This window comes from Ursus maritimus, unplaced genomic scaffold (genome assembly GCF_017311325.1).
Source record: "Ursus maritimus isolate PB19 unplaced genomic scaffold, ASM1731132v1 scaffold_8, whole genome shotgun sequence".
NCBI lineage: Eukaryota > Metazoa > Chordata > Mammalia > Carnivora > Ursidae > Ursus > Ursus maritimus.
In genome coordinates, this window is record NW_024426996.1 from 77400910 (window position 1) to 77421958 (window position 21049).

General features: G+C 52.4%; 1 protein-coding gene across 6 annotated transcripts in view; it reads right to left on the reverse strand.

Annotated features, from left to right (window-relative positions):
* The window catches only part of JAKMIP1 (janus kinase and microtubule interacting protein 1), a 106638-nt gene that overhangs the window by 79133 nt on the left and 6456 nt on the right, over positions 1-21049 (reverse strand). For 2 of the 6 annotated variants that reach the window (XM_040625112.1, XM_040625110.1), the window contains exon 1: positions 11322-11493. The exons of 2 other annotated variants lie outside the window; for them this stretch is intronic. The gene's annotated coding sequence lies outside the window, so the exon portion shown is untranslated. Of the gene's footprint in view, positions 1-10498; positions 10699-11321; positions 11494-21049 lie in introns of those variants that run through there. 2 more of the 6 variants (XM_040625108.1, XM_040625113.1) reach the window with 2 other exon arrangements.

The window sequence follows — 21049 nt, forward strand, 5'->3', positions numbered from 1 at the left end:
TCTTAACCTCTCTGGGCCTCGGTTTCCTGGTCTGTAATAACAGCCTCTACTACTCGGGGTCTGGGGAGCACTGCAGGCAACAACCCACACCCAGCACTTCGAACCGTGCCTGGCGCGGGCACCCGGGATGCACTCAGTGACGGCTGCTGTTTTTAGAACTCAGCCAAATCCATCTTACTCCAAACCTGCTCCCCCTCCTCCCTGGGGCCCAGGCTCTGCAAAGAGCCCCCCTCCAGTCAATCATCCAGGCCCGAGCCCTGCGAGTCCGTCCACATGAACCCCGCTCCCTCCCTCTTACACCAAACAGGCCCCGAGTCCTGTCAGGACTAGCTCCTTCATCTCTCTGTCCCCACTGTCCTGCTCTGGCTTGGAGCGGCCCAGCCCTCCGTCTCGCACTCACCTCCCGCCCCCACCTTCTCATCCTCTGCCAGCTCCTATTTCGTCAGAGCCGATGGGACGCTGATGGCGGCTAATGGCAACAGTCCCCCAATTTATAGTGGTTACGGCAGGTTAGCACATGAATACAGACAGCCTAAAGAAGAGGGAGCAACAACCCACGGGTGGGAGAATGCATCCAACAAAGGGCCTACATCCAGAATAAAGAACTCGTAATTCAACAATGAAAAGACAAACGAGTTCATTTTCAAATCGGCGAAGGAAGACATGCAGATGGCCAACAGACACTTGAAAAGAAGCTCAACCTCCCTCATCAGGAAAATGCAAATCAAAACCACAAGAAGACATCACCTCACACCCGCCAAAATGGCTAAAACCAGACACACAAGAAACAACAGGTGTTGGTGAGGCTGTGGAGAAAGGGGAACCCTCTTCCTCTGTCGGTGGGAATGCAAACTGGGGCAGCCACTCTGGGAAACAGTACGGAGGTTCCTCAAGAAGCTAAAAATAGAGCTACCCTATGACCCAGCAGCCCCACTACTGGGTATTTACCCAAAGAAAACAAAAATACTAATATATATATGTATATATGAAATCTGGGGTGTCTTTCCTAGCCACTGGCTAATAATACCCACCATTTATCAGATTTCCCAGCCATCAGATCGTCAGAATCACATCAGTGGTTCTCAGACTGTGTGTATCAGAACCCCAGGGGGGCTGAGGAGGCTCAGGAAGGCCCAGGTCTTGCAGGCTCCAGGCACTTCTCCTGCCACCGATGTGAGAGCTGCTGCCGGCGACAATCCACACTAGCTGGACAAACACACGTACTCATCTTGGGAGGGACTCCTGGGGGTTGGGCACTGTGCTACGCTATTTCTCAAGCAACTCCTTGGAGCAAATTCTTTATTTCTCCCATTTTACAGAGAAGAGCGAGCTCGAGAGAGGGGAACGAAGGTCCCACGGCCCAGCCGGGGAGCCGCAGAGGCAGAGTCTCCATGGAGGTCTGACTGCAAGGCGCCTCGCCCGTCGCGGGCAGGGAGGAGAGGCTCCGAGCAAGTCTGGTGGCCCAGGGAGCTGCGAGGGGCCAGCACTCCGTTCAAGAGAGTTGCTCTCAGCCCCGCTGCCCACCAGGAACACCAAGAGAATTTATTCTTCGTGCCACCGCCTGGCTCTGCCTGGCCACCGAGCCAGAACTCGCTGAGGGGTAGGCCTGACTTACTGTGATACCATCGCCTCTCCGGGCACCTAGGCAACCAGGGAACCAAGGACTGCTCTGGAGCAGTGGGTCTCAACCAGGGCTCCACGCGAGGATCACCTGTAAACTAAGAAAGCCCAATGCCTGGGCTCTGCTCAGTCCCACCGACTGAGGACCCCAACGTGTGGCCCAGGTCTCAGTGGTTTTTAAGTTGGTTCCAACATGCAGCCAAAGCAGAAAGCCCCGGCTCAGGGCCCCATGTGCTCTGGAGTGGCCAGCAGGCCAGGAGTGCTGGCGTCCTCGGCGAGCTGGCTAGAATTGCAAGATTTTGGGTCCACCCGAGACCTACTAAACCCCAAACTCTGGGGTGGGACCTGGCAGTCTGCGTTAGCCAGCCCTCCACGTGACGCTGATGCCACCCCAAGCGTGAGAACCTCTCGCCGAGAGCCTGGCTCCTGGAAGTGGGGCCGCAGGTCAGCCACGTCAGCGTCCCCGGGCTCCTGTGAAAGGTACAGTCTCAGGCCCCACCCAAACCCACCGACCCAGAACCTGCAATTTAAACAAGGTCCCCAAGGGACTCGGGCATGCACTCGTACACACACACACACTAAAGAGTGAGAAGCGCCCATCCTTCCTCCCCTCTCTCCACCTCCACCCTTAAATTAGAACCCCTCACCTCGCCAGGGGTGAGGCCCACGTCCCTTGTAAAGGTGATGCCACGTTGCTAACAGGCCCCTGAATAACAAGACCAGAGTCCTGTGAGCCTGGGTCCAAGCTGACTCGGCCACTGAGCACAGGACTGGTGGTAGCTTAGGGCAGTGGTTCTCAACCTTAACGTGCCTGACAACACCCTATGAGCACCTGGATTTCCCCTGGCCCCTCCCCAGCAATGCGGATCGAACGGACTGGGGGCCCTGAATGTGCATGTCCACCAAGTGCCCGGGTGACAGAATGCTCGGTGCCAGGATCCCACTTGGGTCACCCTGGTTTAGTATGAAAAAGCTAGTCTATCAGGCTTTCAATCCTCCTCTGGCAGGCACCGTGTGGCCCTGTGACTCAGGTGTCTCACCAGGGAAATGGGCCGTGGCGATTACAAACCACAGGCTGTTGTGAGGGAGCAACTGATGTGGAGAGCTAAAGCGATGAGTGATAAGATTTCTACTACATGCCTGCAATTTCCCCGTTTAGTGCAGCCGCCACTCCCACCGCCATCCCTGCACCCACAGTCACCGCCACCATCATCACCATCATCACCACCACCACCACCACCATCACCACCATCACCACCACCACCATCACCACCACCATCACCACCACCATCACCACCACCACCACCATCACCACCACCATCACCACCACCACCATCACCACCACCACCACCATCACCATCATCACCACCACCACCACCACCATCACCACCACCATCACCATCATCACCATCACCACCATCACCATCACCACCACCACCATCACCACCATCACCACCACCATCACCACCATCACCACCATCACCACCACCACCACCATCACCATCACCACCACCACCACCATCACCATCACCATCATCACCATCACCACCATCACCATCACCACCACCACCATCACCACCACCACCATCACGATCACCATCACCACCATCACCACCACCATCACCATCACCATCACCACCATCACCATCACCACCATCACCACCATCACCACCACCACCATCACCACCACCACCACCATCACCATCATCACCATCACCACCATCACCATCATCACCACCATCACCACCACCATCACCACCACCACCATCACGATCACCATCACCACCATCACCACCACCATCACCATCACCATCACCACCATCACCATCACCACCATCACCACCATCACCACCATCACCACCATCACCACCACCACCACCATCACCATCATCGCCACCACCGCCACCCCCAGATATTCACAATACAGTCCCAGCAGCAAGGAATGCCAGTTTAGGCAGAAAGGCAGACAAGAAACCAGGAGAGAGAAGGACAGGGAGCCGGCTGTCACATAACCTGCTTCAATTTTTCAGCATTTGTTAAGAACCTAATGCCAAGGGCCTAAGTGCAAAGGAGTGACCGGTGTGGGAAGATGGAAGAGGAATCTTTCTGTGTCCTGGATACCCATGATTCAACCTCAAAAATCACCTAGGCCAGGTGTGTCCTGAGGGCGTGACTATGTGCCTTTCATCTCCAAACTCCATCTCCCTCCCCAGGGCCCGGCACAGAATCAGGGCAGCCAGCAAAGCCCTGGCGTTCCACAGCCACTTTCCCACTCTGTTAATGCCTCCATTCAACAGCGAAAGTGCTGGAATCGAAACTGGTGAAGTGCACATTTTCGCAAAGCTACATAGACAGGTAATAGCTAAGCATTACTGATATTTACATTAATAATCAGCAAACAGAAAAGCAGAACTCCTCTCACTTCTCCACAAGTTCCCCCGTGACACTGACCACTCTCCCAGAACGCAGGCCACACAGCACCACACGGGAATTCCCAGCCCTGCTCGCTCCCTGGGACGTAAGTGCTTTGAAACAATAGTCCAGGGCTCTAATGTCTACAATCCCATCATCAGACCTGTGGGCCCCTCTGGCCTGAAAGACGGGGTGAGCCCGGGAGGGCTGCTCAGAGCAAGGGATGCTTTTCTCGACACTGCCTGAGCACGCTGGCTGAGAATCTCGCCACTCGGTTCTCCATCCTCGCCCAACTTCCCACTTCCTCAAGCTGGCAGTGACCCCGTCCTTGGCAACCACCAGACGAGCTGCAGATAACATTAATAGATCCCAGCTGCGGAAAGCAGTGCCTCTAATGAGGAACGAGTCAGGATCACGAAAGATAAAGACACGCAGGCCAGGCCCACATCTGAACCTTGTGCTGCTCCAGCCCTGGCCTGGGCTTCTTCCTGTCACCCCCAAGACCCCCAGCAAACCAGGCCATATGGAGCCCTGGGGAGAAGAGAGGCCAGTCCTGGCCCAGCCCTTGGGTAGCTCATGGCCACCCCATCAGCCCAACCCATGTAGGGCATTAGTGTCAGGAAAGAATCAGCCAGGGCATGGGAGACCCGGGGAGGGAGAGTCCACATTCCCTAAAGTGACCTTCTGCCCCCAGACACCCAGGGCAAGGAGGAACTTTTTGAATGAGAAAGTTTCTCTTACCTGCAAGGCTCTGCTCACGAGGCCGCCTCACTCGGGATGCCTCCCGTGCCCATTTGTTCCTTCTAGAAACACTGACTGTACATCTCCCGGGCTCCCAGCTCAAGTACAGACCGTGAAACAGTAACAGCTGCCCTTGTGTTACCCAAGACCTGGCAGGGGAGGCGTCTCGGATTCAGATGACTCCAAAGGATGAGGTCAGCACAGAGAGCCTGGGGGGCTTCCTGGAGGAGATGACCCCCAAGCTGCACCTTCAAGGAGAAGCAGGCAGCTGGCTAACCAGGTTGACAAAGGATAAAAATGATAAGATGTCAAACCCTACTGGCTATCCATGCATGTTTGTATGTGTTCTCACAAGCACGGGAAAAAGTTCCAGAGGGTTCCACCTACCACTGGCTCCCCCACAGGGGATGGAGAAAATGAGGGTCTCTTAATTTCTGCATTCTCTTCTCTAATTGAATAATTACAACAACAAATACTACCTCAGCCATTTTAGAAACCAATAAAAATTTAAAAAAAAAAAAACCTTAAGAGGGGAGAAATGAAAATCTGAAGAAAAATTGATCCTAAAGCAAAGATTCTAAAAATGTAATGATTTCTCTATAGAGGGAGGAATACAGTTTGTCTAAACCTCTGCCACTATTTCAAAACTGAACCCCAAGAGGTCTGCTCAGAATTTTACTCTGGGGCAAGCACCTCTCTCTGCTTCAAACTGACTGAGATGAGGAAGGGGCGGGGAGCACAGGGCCAACAGGTAGACCCCGAGATCCTCAAAGCACCTCCCCACTCAGCAACACTTTTTCAAATGTTTTATTTTTGCAAAGTGGCAAAACTACAGAAAAATTCCAAGAATAGTACAATGAACGCCTTATACCTTCATCTGGACTCACTCCTCACATTTTCCCACATCTGCTTTGTCTATCGATAAAGAATCCGTTTCCGCCTATTTTTATGAGAAAGTGAACTGCAGGTGTCACGGCATCTCACCCTAAACGCTACGGCATTTATCGCTTTAGACCAAGGACATTAGGAAATCACAACACAATAGGCAAACCCAGGAAATGTGATCACTGATACGTTTCATATTCCAAAGTCAGCAGTCGTCACAATAATGTCTCTGTAGTGAAATGAGGATTTTTCTTGACCCAAGCCTCAGAGCACTTATTAAAAGAAACCGTTGTCAGGACACAGCCAGGTCTCTGTCAGAGGTACTCTGGACCACAAACTTCCCCGAAATAATCAAGCAAAAAAGTGAAACATAACGATAACTAAGAATAATAAGCATCATCCAGTAAAGAATAATCTTTGACAACAGGGCACAGCAGCTGGAAGGGCCTCTGGGCCCAGAGAGAGAGGATTACAAAACTTCAGCTCATGCCAGCCCTGGTCTTTGGCTCCTGGCCTAAGAAAACACAAGCCACGTGCCCTCAAGCGTGACCGTGGAGACCCCTCTGTCCTTGGGAGCTGGCAGTGTGGACCAGTCAGGCTATGGTGCAGAAAATCAGGGGACCTGGGCTCACAACCCTCAACCTACTGAGTCACTCTGGAGAAGTCGCACAGCTGCGATGGGCCTCAGTTCCCCCTCCCCAAGGGCCCTTGGAGCAATTACAGTGGGCGCCCAGCCTACCCACAGGCTCTCTTGAGGAAGGGCTCCCAGGAATTGGAACGTAAAGCCCCATCCCCTCCTGGCCCAAACCCTTGTCTCCATTCTGACCCCTCGACACTCCCAACTAGACCACAACACCCGTCTCCCTGCTGAGGACCTGTTTCTTCTGCCTCCTCCACAGTGTGCTCCCCACTGGCCACCTCCTCACCCTCTCCTACCCTCTCCCACCCCCCCACCCCCGGCATCCATGGTCACCCTGAGCCATGCAGAGTTCTCATTCGGGGCCCCTTGATCCTGGGCCTGAATGAGGCCCTTCGTCCTCTGTTCCCCACCTCCCCTTACCACAGATCCACTCCAACTCTCCCCACCCGCCAAACCACCAGAGAGCAGCAACCCTGGCAGGGGGGGTGAATTCTCTAGGGGACCGATGAGGCCACAGAGGTTCGGAGAGGTTGAGGAACTTGCCCAAGGTCACTCAGCTCAGCAGTGACAGAACCAGGGCACAAATAAGTGAGCTCCCTTCATTCTACATAAAAAGCAAAGCGTTTCATTCACGCTGCCTCTGGACAAGGCTGGAAAGAACACTGACGGTGGCTGGAAGGGTGGCGGGAATACAAATGGATGCCGTTTTCTTGTTCTTTTCACAAGACGTTCATCACTTTCATATAGTTTTATGTTCACAGTGGGAAACTATTAATGACTAGAAATCAGCAGATATCAGTGATAAAGAGCCCCACAAGCATTTCACACTGCAGATGTGCTGCATACAGGTGATAAAGCTGGTGGCCTGATTTCAGCTGAGGACTCACCCAGCGTGGCTGGCACCAGGCGGGATTTCCCACCCGGCTCTGCCCAGGCAGACGGATGCTGCCCTAGACCACCACCTGCCCACCCCTGCCCCGTGCCGGCCAATCCCTGGCTGTCTCTGAATCTGGAGAAGACTTTGGATTCAGGGTTCAGACTTCTTCTCTCCATTTAGAGCAATAGATGCTTCACAACTCCCTTTAAAGAGGTTAAAAGGATAAGCACGTATTTCGTGATCATTTTGAATCCCACCAAGACCCCTGTCCTCTCTGCACCTGTTTCCTCACCCACATAAGAGATAGAAATACTGACATCCACGGGGCCGGAACTGACATTCCTAATAGGGGTGAGGTACCCTGCTCCACAAACAATAAATGACATCGTTACCATCTCTTGAGAGCCTATTAAGCTCCAGATACTTTCCCATGCATTAAAGATACAGAGATGAACAAGGCACTTCTGCCCTGGGGTGAATGGAGGTCTAGTGGAAGGAAGGAATAGAAATCCCTACAGGGTTTGAACTTGACCTCGAGCACAGCAGGGAGCCATGGGGAGGTTTCTGCCAGGGAGGGAAAGGTTGGACACCTATACGTTTCAGACCAGTTGCTCAGGGTCCACACGAAGGGCTGCCTGGAGGGGGTCCCTTGGGGTAGAGACGGCGCTGAAGCTGTGTCCTCATCTGGTGAGGGGAGAAGAGGCCAGAGGCAAGCCACGGATAAGAACATTTAAAGAGGCAAAACCACACAGGACTCATAGCCCAAGTAGAGGAGACGGCAAAGGCTTCCTAAAGCTTGAGTTAAGCTTTGCTATACATTCTGATCTATTTTTGAACCTCTCCAAACATTTACCAAGCTCCTTATCACTCCTAGCTGCTGGGCTGTTTTACTGCAGGAACGAGGAGAAGCACTGTGCCACGTCACCCTGACCCACTCACAATGGGGCAGCGGGGCCTAGGAGATGAAGGGCTTGCAGAGAATACTTCCACATTTACAAATGGGAAACAGAGGCTCTCAGAGGTGTACTGATGGGCCAAAGTTTCCACTGAATATGCAAGACCAGGGATGTGAACAGAGATCTGTCAGTCCCAAAGCTTGCTTTGTGGTTTCCCCTACAGGGTGAACCTCCTAGCAGCATCCACAGCCCGGTGGCCAGAAGGAGTTAGAGCCTTTCAGAAGTGTGGGCAGGGCAAAGTCCTTGCTGTCATGAATAGTGATTCCCGCCTACACACCCACTGGCATCCTGAAACCACAAAGGGAGCTTGGGGAGGGAGAGGGTGATAGTAGTCAGACGCCAGGCTTCCTAAAGGGAAAAATACTGAGCAAACATTGATGTAGAGAAGTGAGCTCCAGACTTGGAAGGGGCATGTTAAAAGGGCATCTGGTCCCATTTCCCCATTGTACAGATGGGACAGAGAGCCGAGGGAGGGTGGGCCTAATCCAAATGTACACAGGGCAGCAGTATTGGAACCCCGATTCTTCCTGCCCTGCTGTCACACTCAGCTTAGTGAAGGTTTATAAGCCACAGCACCACCTGCTCCAGGAAGCCCTCCATGATCACCAGGATCCCTCCCATGAAGGCCCGGGCCTTCCCAGAGAGCCTGTTGGTCAGATCCAGAGTCAGTCCTGGCTGTATCCCTTACTGCCTGTGGGACCTCCATCAAGTCATGTCACCTGAGCCCAGGCTGCCTGGCCTCCTGACACTGTAGCATGGATTAAGTGAATTAAGGCAACCCCTTCCCGGGACTGACCCACTCCGTGGACCAACCCAGGACACGGTAATGGCTGCATCCCTCCAACATCAATGCCACCCACATCGGAAGCACCTGGCTCCATCGTGCCTCCGAGCCTCTCGCGCTGCAGGCCGGCCCTCTCCTCGCCACCCGTACCAGGACTCCCCATGACAAGACCAGTCTGCGCCCCAGGGTGCCGAACCCACCCATCACCGCCCCGCCCACTTCCGGTCCTGACCCACTTCCGGCCAGCCAGGCTGACTCCGCCCCTTCCACTTTCTGACCCCGCCCCCTTCCCCGGAGATGGAGAAACCGCTGCAAATGATCCAGTCGTGGGGAAGCTTTCAGAATGGACTGTGGTGTTTAAAAAGAAGGCTGGGTTACCAAGTTGGTACAGTGCGACCCCGGTAAGATTTGAAATTTGCACACAAATGTGCGGGAAGAGAAAAGACCAGAGGGTGCTTCTCAAACATGTTTTGTTTTCGTGCAATGAGATCTTGAAGAGGAGCGGGGGGCGGGGGGGGGGCGTCCACACGGAGCTCCTGCTCCTGGAAGGACCCGCAGCCCAAACCTCAGCCTCCCAGGCTGTCCTCCCTGAACCCGCCCGCAATGCCCCGCTATGCGTTGGTGAGGGCGAGTTCTCGTCCTGAGGCCCCACAGCTCCCCTGCTCTGACCACTGAATGGCTCTGCCACCTCCGAGGGCCTGGTTTCCTCCCAGCCTCCTGCACAGTGCTTGAGAGGAACACAAAGCACCCGCCTGGGGGACACTCGGTACACGCAACAGCTGAGAGGCCGACTGCATGCACCAGGACAGGAAGCCCAGCCCGGCCCACCACCTGCTCCTTGGCGTCCCAGAGACCCTCCCAGGTGCCACCAATCGGACAATGCTACAAAGCCACAAACCCACAGGAAACCAGGCCTTTCTCACGCTCAGACACAGGCGTCTCCTCTGCAAACGGTGACCCTGCCCATTTTGCCAGGCAGAGAACAAAGGCAAGGAAGAGGCCCAAGGGCAGCCCCAAGCCAGGCGCCTGCCCCCAGCCCCCAAAGCAGCAGCCAAACCAAGAGCTGCCATTTGTAAGAGCCTACCCTATGCCAGGCAATGTGCGGGGCATACCCGTCTCAATCCATCCTCAAAACTTGTAAAGCACAACAGTGTCATCCCCACTTGACCGATAAGGAACACCTTTGAAAGAAGTGAAGTCACTTGCCTGATGTTCACAGCTTATAAGTGGCCGAGTCAGGACTCGAACCTAGGTCTGACTCTAAGGCTACTTCCCAGCTGCCCCAGGAACTGTGTCAGTTTGTTTTCTATCCTCAGGACTTCACAGTGTGCCAGGCACACTCCTGGAAGGCACCCAAGCACGTTTTTAGGGAGGACCAGCCAGGCTCACAGTGCCATCACCCTCCCAGAACAAAGCATATTGATAGCAAATCAAATACCACTGAATTAGCCTCAACACTTCCATAAAGCTATAGTTTCAAAATATTCCAGTTCACGAAAAGCTTCCAATATCAAAAAGCCACCTACTTCAGTTTCCCACCAAGCACTCCCACAAACACAATTTCTGATAAAATGGCTACTCACATTCAAAACCCTCATCACAAAATTCCCATCAAATAGAGGGTTGAAAATTGTTATCCACATTCACGAGGACATGAGGAAACTTCCTCCAGAACATTCTGTGCCCTTGGAGTTTTCTTTAGCTCTTTGCTGTAAAATCTTACAGATGCTGAACTGGAGGGAAAATCTGAGGTGGGGATGAGCAGCAGGAACTGATACCTGGGCTGCAAGAAAAGCAAAGCATCCTGGTGATACCCACGTCCTGTGCGGTCAGACACAATGCACTATAACTCAATCAACACGCACCAAGTAATAACCACAGTCCCCACTCACACCGCCGTTCCTGTGTGCTACAAACTGTTCCAAACTTTCCCAGTTATCTATTACTCCACAGCCCTAAGACATGGGTATTATTAGTGTCCCCATCTTAGTGTCCCAGCAGGAAGGGGTAGGGAACTTGGCCAGGGTGACCCAGCTAGCAAACAGGGGTGTGAGGATGGGCAGGTGGTCTGGCTCCAGTGTCCATGTCCTTACCTGCTCTGCTACATAGCCCCCCGTGCCAGGTGTTACACCAGGACCTGAGCATAGAGCCCCAAGGGTGGCCCGGACACTGCCTTGTCCAAAGGAAGGCCAAAGTAAGTATATTTATTGAGCAGCTAGCTAAGCCCCGGCTGTTGTGCACGTCTGGGGGGAGAAGGCTGCCAGGCCCTGGACAGCCACCAGGCATCACGTGCTTTACGCACATAATCCCAGTGCTCACAAGGTCCTGGAGAGACATGCATTATTGTCATCTCACAGGGACAAAATGTCAGCTTAAAGTGAGTACAGGATTCGCTCAAGTCCCTACCTTTGCTCTTTCAACTGCTACTTGCTGGCTCTTGGCAAACTCCTTGCTCCATTTTAGAATCTCCTCTTTATTGATGTGCAAAGTCCCCTGAAGTAGTCCCAGAAAAGGCCCCAGCTGTCAGGTCGGTTCTGTCCCGCCTGCTGAAATGAGTCTCCAGGCTGACAAGTAATCACACTGCCAAGAAGAGGCAGGGGCAGCCAGTGACTTTCAAGCAAACTTCGTTTGTGGTTTCCACATCCTTTCTACACCAGCCACTCAACGTGGCCTGCGATGCCTGGGGCACCCTTCAACAGACGCCAGCTAAGCGCCTGCTGTGTGCACAAAGCTGCGGGGGAGGGGACACAGAGCCTATGTCCTGGCCTCTCTCAAGGAGGTGACTCTAGAAATGACGGGGTTGGGGGGGGGGGGCTTTGACAGGTAGGGAGAGACCAGGGCCTCCAAGAGGGACACTAATTACAGAGCTGGGGTGCTCAGCCCGAGATGCGCTTACCGCCAGGCTACTCCCTGCCAGGTTAGTACCAGCTGAGTCGGGGAGGAAGGTGGTCAACAATGACTTCATCAGGTGTACACATTTGCTGGCCCCGGGCTGGGCACGGAAGCCCCAAACATGACTCCCACGTGGGTCCTGAGCTGCAGCTGGTGAGCAAGAAAGACTATGAAAGATGACAGCCCCACAGGTGGTCAGAAAGATGTGCAGGGCCCCGGGGGGGGGGGCAGGGAAACACCCAAGGACATGAGGCTGAGTCACCTGGAGAGGCAGCAGAAAGGCAGTGCTGGGAAGAGGGCCAGAAGCACAGAGTCAGGAGGAAGAAAGGGGGTCTGGCAAGTTCAAGAAAGGCACAGGGTGCCTCAGGGAGGGGTCAGCACCACAGATGGAATGTTTGTGTCCCACCCAAATTCCTATGTTGAAACCCAAATCTCCAGTGTAATGGTATTTGGAGATGGGGCCTTTGGGGGAGTGATTAGGGTGAGATGAGGTCATGAGGGTATGGCCCTCAAGATGGGGTGAGAGCCCTTATAAGAGGAGACACAAGAGAGCTTGCTTTTACCCTCTCCTGCCCCCTCGAGAGTACATGGTAAGAAGTCAGGAAGAGAGCTCAGGTGGAATCGACCAGCAGCCTGATCTGGGACTTCCCAGCCTCCAGAACACTGAGAAACAAATTTCCAGTGTTTCAGTCCCCAGTCCATGGTGTGTTTGTGATGGCAGCCTCAGCTAAGACAGTCGGTAAAAGCAAGAGCATCAGGAGAGGTCACAGCTGTGACGACAAGGAGTGTACCCCTCATCCTGGGCCCCGGGGAACCCTTTAAGCAGAGGAGTGACATAGCCAGGTGTAATTTCAGGAAAAGATCGCCCTTCTTGGTGTGACTGCTATTCTTCTCAAACACCCAATAACTCAGGAGCCGTGATGCAGAAGGAGTGGGCAGACAGGACCTGCAGCCCTCCTAGGAGGACATGGGAGCCTCACAACCTGTCCACAGACTCAAGGTGAGGCAAGGGCTGGCCCTCATGCGGCTCTTTCCCCCATGCAGCTCAGCTCCATCAGTGATGGTCCTGGAGGCTCACCTTCCCAGGTCCCCGACTGAGCAACGTGGGACACTTGGGAGTTTGAGACCCCAACAAAGAACCAAACATGGTACCGACGGGTGGGTGACAGCACATGGGCACAGGGACCTATGAAAGGATGGCAGCCATTGTCTGAAACAGAGCAGAACCATCAGCATGTCGGGGGGCTGGGAGGTGACACTGAGGGCCTGGATGGCACACCCCACTCCACGGAGCCCTGGTGCTCCCTGAAGATGCTTGGGGGTCAGCGGTCAGGGGGTCTACAGCAACAAATGCTTGATTCTATCTTTTCAGGTGTAATCATTTTAAACTACACAGACAGCATACGAGCTCAATGAGTGCACACCAAATGTCAACCCTCTGCAGACCCCACTGCATGGACCTGAGCTGCCAGGTGAACACCCAGCTTTGAGCAGTCTCCCCCATCACCCCCCAGTACAGGGCATCCTGAGATCACGAGCCAAGTGACCGATCAAACCCTTACCAATTGCAAGTGTGGTATGTAAGGATTCTCAAAACGCAGACTATTTCCGCAGCCACAACAAAAGCCTGGCAACACTGAGGATGCCACGGCTGTTAAGAGCACAACTATCACCCCCAATTTTTCATTTCGGAAGTTATGTTCATCAGAGCGCTCTCACCGTTCTCTTGCACTGACCTTATAGTTAGGGTTGCAAATTTAAGATCATAAAATACATGCAATAATAAATCATCATTTCCCTGTTTTGTATATTCAGGTATGATATGGGATAGCTGTTAAATTTTTAAAAAATTTTTTTCCATTTTACAGATGGGGAAACAAATCCAGAGAGGGGTAAGGCTGTTGCGTTGTTCGGTGATTATCTGTGATCATCGTCCTTGCTCACCGCACTTTGAGAGAGTAGAGACCGAGTGCCCAGCACCCAGCAGGCACTCCACACACACCCTGGGGAAGAAGGACCACTGCAAGGCATTACAGCAGTACGTGGGCAGGACTCAACCGTGAGTCCGGGACCCCTGGCTCAGGCTGGTTTTCACACTCTGCCATTTTCCCTCTTCCCTAGAAATGAGGTGACAGCCCACATCCATCACAAAGAGGGAGAGTACCGTAGAGCAAGGCCAGGACATCTTCCTTCTTCTACAGGAAACCACTGGAAGCCAAGCACCCTTCACTCCGAGCACTGACTTGGAATGTGTGCATACTGGACAGAGAGCTGCCCTCTAGGAACTGCCCTTAGGAAGCCAGGGTCTCCGCACTTAGCTGTAGATTCAGGACAGCAGGGACAATTCCTGCCCACTGGAAGGAACCAGCCGGTTGTCAACTATCTCAGTGACGACCCAATAGACAGACTGTGTAACTACATGATAAGTGGGGACCAGCCCTGCCTGCCCTGGTTCGCAGACTGGAGGGAGTATCAGCATTTCCCAGAGTTTGTTAAAAGCCAGGCTGCCAGGGTCCAACCCAGTGTTTCTGATCCAGTAGCTCGGGGTGGGGCCTGAGAAGGTGCATTTCTAAAATGCCCCCAGGGAATCCTGATGCTGCTGGTCCAGGACCCCACTTGGAGAACCATTGCTCTGATCAGTTGCTTACATACTCTCCTCGTTGTGGCTCACTGAGGCAGATGTTCATGGAAGGTAGGAAGGGCAGGATGCAAACTTAGGACAGAGGGTGAGGGTGGGGAAGGCAAAGGAATGGGCATTCCAGGAAGTGGGGCAGCATGAGCAAATGCAAGGAACCTGGAAACAGTGGGAGGGGAAGTCAGTAGCTCTGTGTGGCCAGGAAGTAAAGATGAGAGTGGGAGTGATGGAGGATGAAATGGGAAGGACAAGTGGAAGTCTGGGATGTCAGGCTGACAAGAGGGGAAATGAGCATCAGCTACAGGCCAGGCACTGTTTGCTAGTATTGCCCCATAATGTCATTGCCTTGTGGTCAGAAAGCATACTTTGCATTATTTCTATCCTTTTTAATGTATTGAGGTTGTTTCATGGCTGAGCACATGGTCTGCCTGAGAGAACAATCCATGTACCCTTGAGAGTACATATTCCGATGTTGTTGGTAAGTCTGGTTGGTTTACAGTGTTGCTCAAGTTTTCTATTTCCTTGTCAATCTTCTATCTAGTTGTTCTATCCATTATTGAAAGTGGAGGATTTAAATATTCAGCTATGTATTATTGAATTATCTATCTCTCCCTTCATTTCGGTCAGTTTTTGTTTCATGGATTTTGATGCTCTGTTGTTAGGTGCATATGTGTTTATGATTGTTTATTTCTTCCTGATGGGTTGACCTATTTATCATTATAAAATGTCCCTCTTTATCTTTTTCTTTAGTCTGTGTTATACAATACCAGTAGAGCCACTCCAGTGTTCTTGTGGTTTTGCTCTTTGCATGATGTATCTTTTTCCATCCTTTTACTTTCAAATTATTTTATATTTGAATCCCAAGATGTGTGTCTCCTGTAGACAGCATATAGTTAGATCATTTTTTTATGTTCTGATAATCTTTACCTTTTGATTGGACTTTTTAACCCATTCATATTTAATGTCACTATTTGTATAGCTGAGTTCATGTCTGCCATTTTACTGATTGCTTTCTACATGTCTCATGTCTTTTTGGTTCCTCCGCTCATCCTTTATGGCATTTTTTTTTTTTTTGCATTAAGTGAATCAGACACTGGGTTTGGCATAAAAAGTAGAGCAAGAACTTCAAAAGACTAATTATTTTTAATCTAGGTAGCAAAATTACCTCTCTGACAATTTTTGGTTTCTTAAATGACTTGTTTTCTTTTTCTTTTTTCTTTTCTTTTTCTTCCTATTCTTCCTTTTCTTTTTCTCTTTTCTCTTTCTTTCTTTTTCTTTTCTCTTTCTTTACTTTTCTTTCTTCCTTGAAGAGAGAGAGAGTGCCTTGAGAGCAGGAGGGGGAGGGACAGAGGGAGAAGGAGAGAGAGGAGCTTAAGAAGGCTCCCGGGCCAGCACAGAGCGCAATGCAGGGCTCAGTCTCATGACCCTGAGATCATGACCTGAGCCAAAATCAAGAGCTGAACACTTAACTGACTCAGCCACCCAAGTGCCCCTGGCTGGTTTTCAAATCAATCATGATTTTTTTCTCTCTGGTTCCAGCAAACAGGAGCACACCAATTATTTATCCAACAGTCATGGAACACCATCTAAAGAAATGTCTACTACCAGCTTCCTGGGTTGGAGGATTTGAAGCTACAACTTGACCTGCCCACCAGGAGGGATGGGGCCACTCGCAATGTTTTGGGAATCACCTTCATGACATGGAGCAACTAAAAGTGTGAGAACAGCTCAGTGCTTCAAACCGAAGTGGGAAGTGCTGTTTGGAATTCACAACAAAGGCCACAGCATGGGTATTTTCAAATGCATGGCATTGCTCTTGCAGACCTGGCACAGATGCTAACGAGACTCTGGTGAACAGAGGTCCCTTGTGTAGCTGTCACAATGGACAGTTAAGACCCCATCCCAAACTGATCAGCCCACATCCCTGTCTGAGTGACTTATGCCCCCAACCTCCTGGTCACTTGACCTCTTAGTTTCCCTACTAAGCCCTCTGGTTCATCAACAAACATGAAGGGAAGCTACAACTCAGGAGCTTGTGAAGTGTGAAATCCCAAATTCACAATCTATGTTGTCAACACTTGAGGTCTGGGGCACCTGGCCCCCCTCCCCGATCATCTGGCCGGAGCACCCCCGATTTCCAATATCTTACCCAGCAATAGGACTTGCTTGTGTCTCTGGTCTGAAGTGTCTTGCATTTGCGTTTAGTCACCCCTGTAGAAGACTCAGGGGATCTAAAATGCCCAGGCTGTCATCCACTGTGCTCACCCCGGGTAACTCCAGGGAGAGATAAATGTCAGTAAAGAACCCGTTTGCCTGAAGGTTTTAACAGATTAGGCACAATTTATACACATCCAGGCCCTTTATTCACAGTAAGGTATCTAGTTGGCAAAAAAGAACGTCTAGCCCTCAGCCTGGAAGGACCGCAGACTTGCTGCAGGAACCCAATTACTGCCCGGCTCAATGAGCTCACTCACCCGCTGCCCTGGCCCAGGAAGCAGTTCTGCCAATTTCCCAAAAGCAGCCACATCTTCCAAAGTGCATTGTGAGGTGCCGCTTTGGGAGAAAGGGAGAAAGCAGGACAATTTAACAGGAACTACGACCTTCAGTAAACAGGCGATGTTTTGGATTCTGAAGAACAGCTTGCTAGTGTATCCGTTGTTCTGAACCACAGGCGGGCTGCGCCGTGAGATGGTGAGATCCCTGCGTGCAGGGGAAGGCGACGTTATGAAGAAGCTAAGAAGCTCTACGATGTCCTCTCTGGGCTAACACAGCCGCTGGGGTCTTTCAGCCTAAGGAACGCGGTATCTAAGGCTCGTGGGGTAGTCATGAGAGGCGTGACTCTGCTGCTACAGAGAGTGGAGTGAGGTTAGGTAAGGACAGAGCAGACCCGACACAAGCCACAGGGACAACTGACCGCTTCCCAGCTGGGGCCCCTCCCAGCACTGCCATTATCGGGATTATCGGGATCTGTGAGACTAAAGGCCCCAAATCTACCAACCACCTACTGTGCAGCCCGCCCTGTGCCATGCTCTGGGAAGCCGCCTGTGAGTCAGATGGCATCTCAAGCCTCCCAGAACCTTCTGGAGCCTTCTGTTCTAGTGGAAGAGTCAGATAAGTCACTGACAGCTGCAATACCACGTCCAGGGCAGTGGCAGGGGAATGCTTAGGGCAGCAGGAGCCCCGGTGACATGCCCGACCTGGCCTGGGGGAGGGGGGAAGGGACATCAGGGAAGGTTTTCTGGTGGAAATAAGGCTAAAGGTGGAGCCTAAGCACAAATGCAAGAGGTTCACCACGCGGATGAGGACAGGAAAAGCGAATCGGCAAATCCATCAGAGGGAACAGCATGTGCAGAAGCCTGCCTCCATGAGGAGCAGTGGGCAGATGGTGCAGCTGGACACAGGCCCCACGGAAGGTGTGGGAAGAGAGGGAGGCAGGAGCAGGCACACCATGCTCATAAAATTGGGATGAGAAGTAGTCCCTTGGGTCCATTCTTCTGCTTCCAGGCTATTCCTGTCTTAATCCAGCCCTGGTGACTTCATTCACTCAATCCGAACTTGTAGAGTAAGCAAACAGGTCTCTCCTGCGGGCCCAGGAAGAATGGAGGACGTGACATCCCAGCTGGGCCATGGAGCAAGCAGGATGTCACAGGTGGGAGGTGGGGAGCCACTCCAGGCAGGGGGAGCTGGCAAACAAGGATCCGGAGAAGGAGCAGTGCTCAGCAGGGAGGTACAGTCCACTGGGGTAAATAATGGCAATTGAGTGGGGAGCAGGCCATGAGGGCTCTGAACGCCCAGCTAAGGTCTGCACACTTTTCATCTGTCATCAGCAACTGTCCAAGTGCCCGCAGCAGGCCCACCACTGCCATTTCTGCCTGTGCAACCTCAGGTGATTCACTCATGCTGCGACACTGAGGTGGCGCGGGCCCGATGAGGGCTGGAAAGGAAGACTCTCTTGGCCTCCAGGACCCACCCTGGGGCTCGTTTCTGCTGCTTTGTGAGCTCACCCCACTCTCAACCTCCCACCCCAGCAGGCAGTACCGTGCCAGGCACCTGCAGACAGATGTGCGTGTGGAAAACAGGGACATTAGGTGACCCCTGCAAAACTGAAACAAAGCCCTCCCCGGGCATCTACGTGGAGCACAAGCACCTAGCGATGGGAATGGGGGGGTCATTCCCCCCAGAAGGACACCAGAGCTCCCAGGGGTGAAGTGACTTGTCCCCCTAGTGGTTCCTGGCTGGATCAGAGATGAAATGCAGATGCCCTCCCAGGCCTGCTAGGAAGTAGTGGAGACGGGGTGCAGAGCAGAGGAGATGCACGCAGTAAGCGAATGGTCGTGTCATATCCTGAGAGGCAGCTGCCCTCGACCAATCAAAGCTGGCTGATCAGCTGCTCTCATCCAATCAGAGCTGGCTGTGGAGAAGCTGCCGGGATGGGACTCCAGCATTTAGTAGTCATGGAAAATGCACGTGAGGTTGCAAATTCTTCGGAGGACAGCAGCAAATGCTGATGTGGTTATTCCATGCATTGGGATTACAAAGGCTAGAGCCATCAAGAGTCTAGACGGAGATCCATCACTGCGAGCTCCCGACTAGAGACCCGGCTCTCGTGGCAGTTATGATGTCCACGGCGCCTCCCTCCGTAGATTCTTCAGAGAACAATCACAGTCCTAGTGACTGGGTTTGTGTTTTATTTAGATTGTGTGGGTCTCTCCTTCCCCAGAATGAAAGCTGATGTGGGCAGGGACCTTGCCACACCTCCTCTTCATGGGGCCCCGTTCCTTCCAGGGACACGCAGGAAGCCCGCAAATGTGCACTGTCATTGCTCGTCATCAGACCGGGCTTCTTGTTTACAGAGGAGAAAACCGAAGCCCAGCAAAATTTAATTAACTTGCCTCTGGCCATGCACTTCCTAGAAGGCAAAGCCTCAGCCCCCTGGAGCCCGCCCCTCCCTCAAGGAGATGAGAGTCTTGAGCAGCTCCGCCCACAAGAAATAGAATGTGAACCCCACCCGCAATTTTTAATTTTTTAATTTTCTAGTTGCCACATTTAAAACAAAACAAAACAAAACAAAAAAACAAGTGAAACGAATTTCACATTTCATTTGGCCCAACAGATCCAAAATAGTATTGTTTTGATGTGTAATCAATGTTAACGTTTTTCCTGAGATCTTTTTCACTCTCCTGTTGATACAAAGTCTTAGAAATCCAGTGTGTATGTTGCAGTCACCAGCCCAGGTCAATTCAGAAGAGCCCCATTTCAGGGCTCAACGGCGCTGAGCAGTAGCGAGGGGCTTCCCCGCCCACGTCCAGGCAAACAAGCGTATACGTCACTCAGCACGTGGAGACTCATTCACACTCACTATGACTACACCTCCAACTACTACCAGCTTCAGTACCAGTTACAAACACCCGCTGCACACCGACACGGCTCTGGGCGGTCTGCACAGCTAGGGACCCTGGATGGTCTCCATATCGATTGAAAAAGGAAGTGAGGCTCAGAAAGATTAGGAGATGTGCTCCAGGTCGCGGAGTAACAAGGTGCAATCAGGAAGTTAAGTTACATCTGACTCCAAGCAACACCCGCAATTATTTATTGAGCACCTGCTGTGTGCCAATATCCTGTGTTGAAAGATGAGCGCAAACACGACAGGCAAGGTTCCTGCCCTCCTGGTGCTTTTGCCCCAGCTTATGGGGATGGTGGAACAATAAGAGGCAAAGAAAACCCCCTTCGGATGGTGAGAGTAACAGCGGAGGGGAGGTGGGGATCTACCCGGGTGGACAGGGAGGACCTCTGTGAGGAGGGGAAATTTAAACCGAGACGTGAAGAATAAGAAGACCATAGTTCTGGCGAGGGCAGGGAAGAGCATGCCAGACAGCAAGCAGCAAACACAAACCTCCGAGCGGGAAGAGTCCAGTGTGTTCCAGGAACCAACAGAAAGGCAGCCGGGCTCCCATGCCAGCAGCCTCTCTGGAGCAACAGGGTGCCTCCCCCCCGCCCGCCATTCCTCCTGTCTCAGGGCACTCCCACACCCCAGCTTGGAAAATGAGAAGCCAATAAGCCATTCTCCAGATGTCAAGAACAAGTCGAGGCTGGGAGCTCCCAGCACAGCGCCCGGCGTGTAGTTCACATCCAGGAGCATCTGCTGAGTGGATGAATGATGCATGGGCAGTGAGAGGAGACACTGGAAGTGCCAGAATGGAACCTGGGCAGCAGGGGCCCCAGGAGGAACATTTTAACACATTAAGCCTTGCTTCAAACACTATGCACACCACCCAAAAAGTGGAAACCATCCAAACATCCATCAAGAGATGAACGGATAATAGAATGCGGTCTACCCACACGGTGAAATATTACTCACCCATAAAAAGTACTGCAGCACTGACACCCGTTACAACCTGGGTGAACCCTGAGGACATGATGCCGAGTGAAAGGAGTCAGTCTCAAGGGGCCACCTGTAATAGGATTCCATTGATACCAAATGTCCAGGATGGGCAAATCCTTAGAGACGCAATGCAGACCGGCAGTTGCCAGGGGCTGAGGGAGGGGGGAGTGGGGAGTAACTGCTTAACGGGGACAGGGCTTTCACGGCAGGAGATGAAAATGTTTT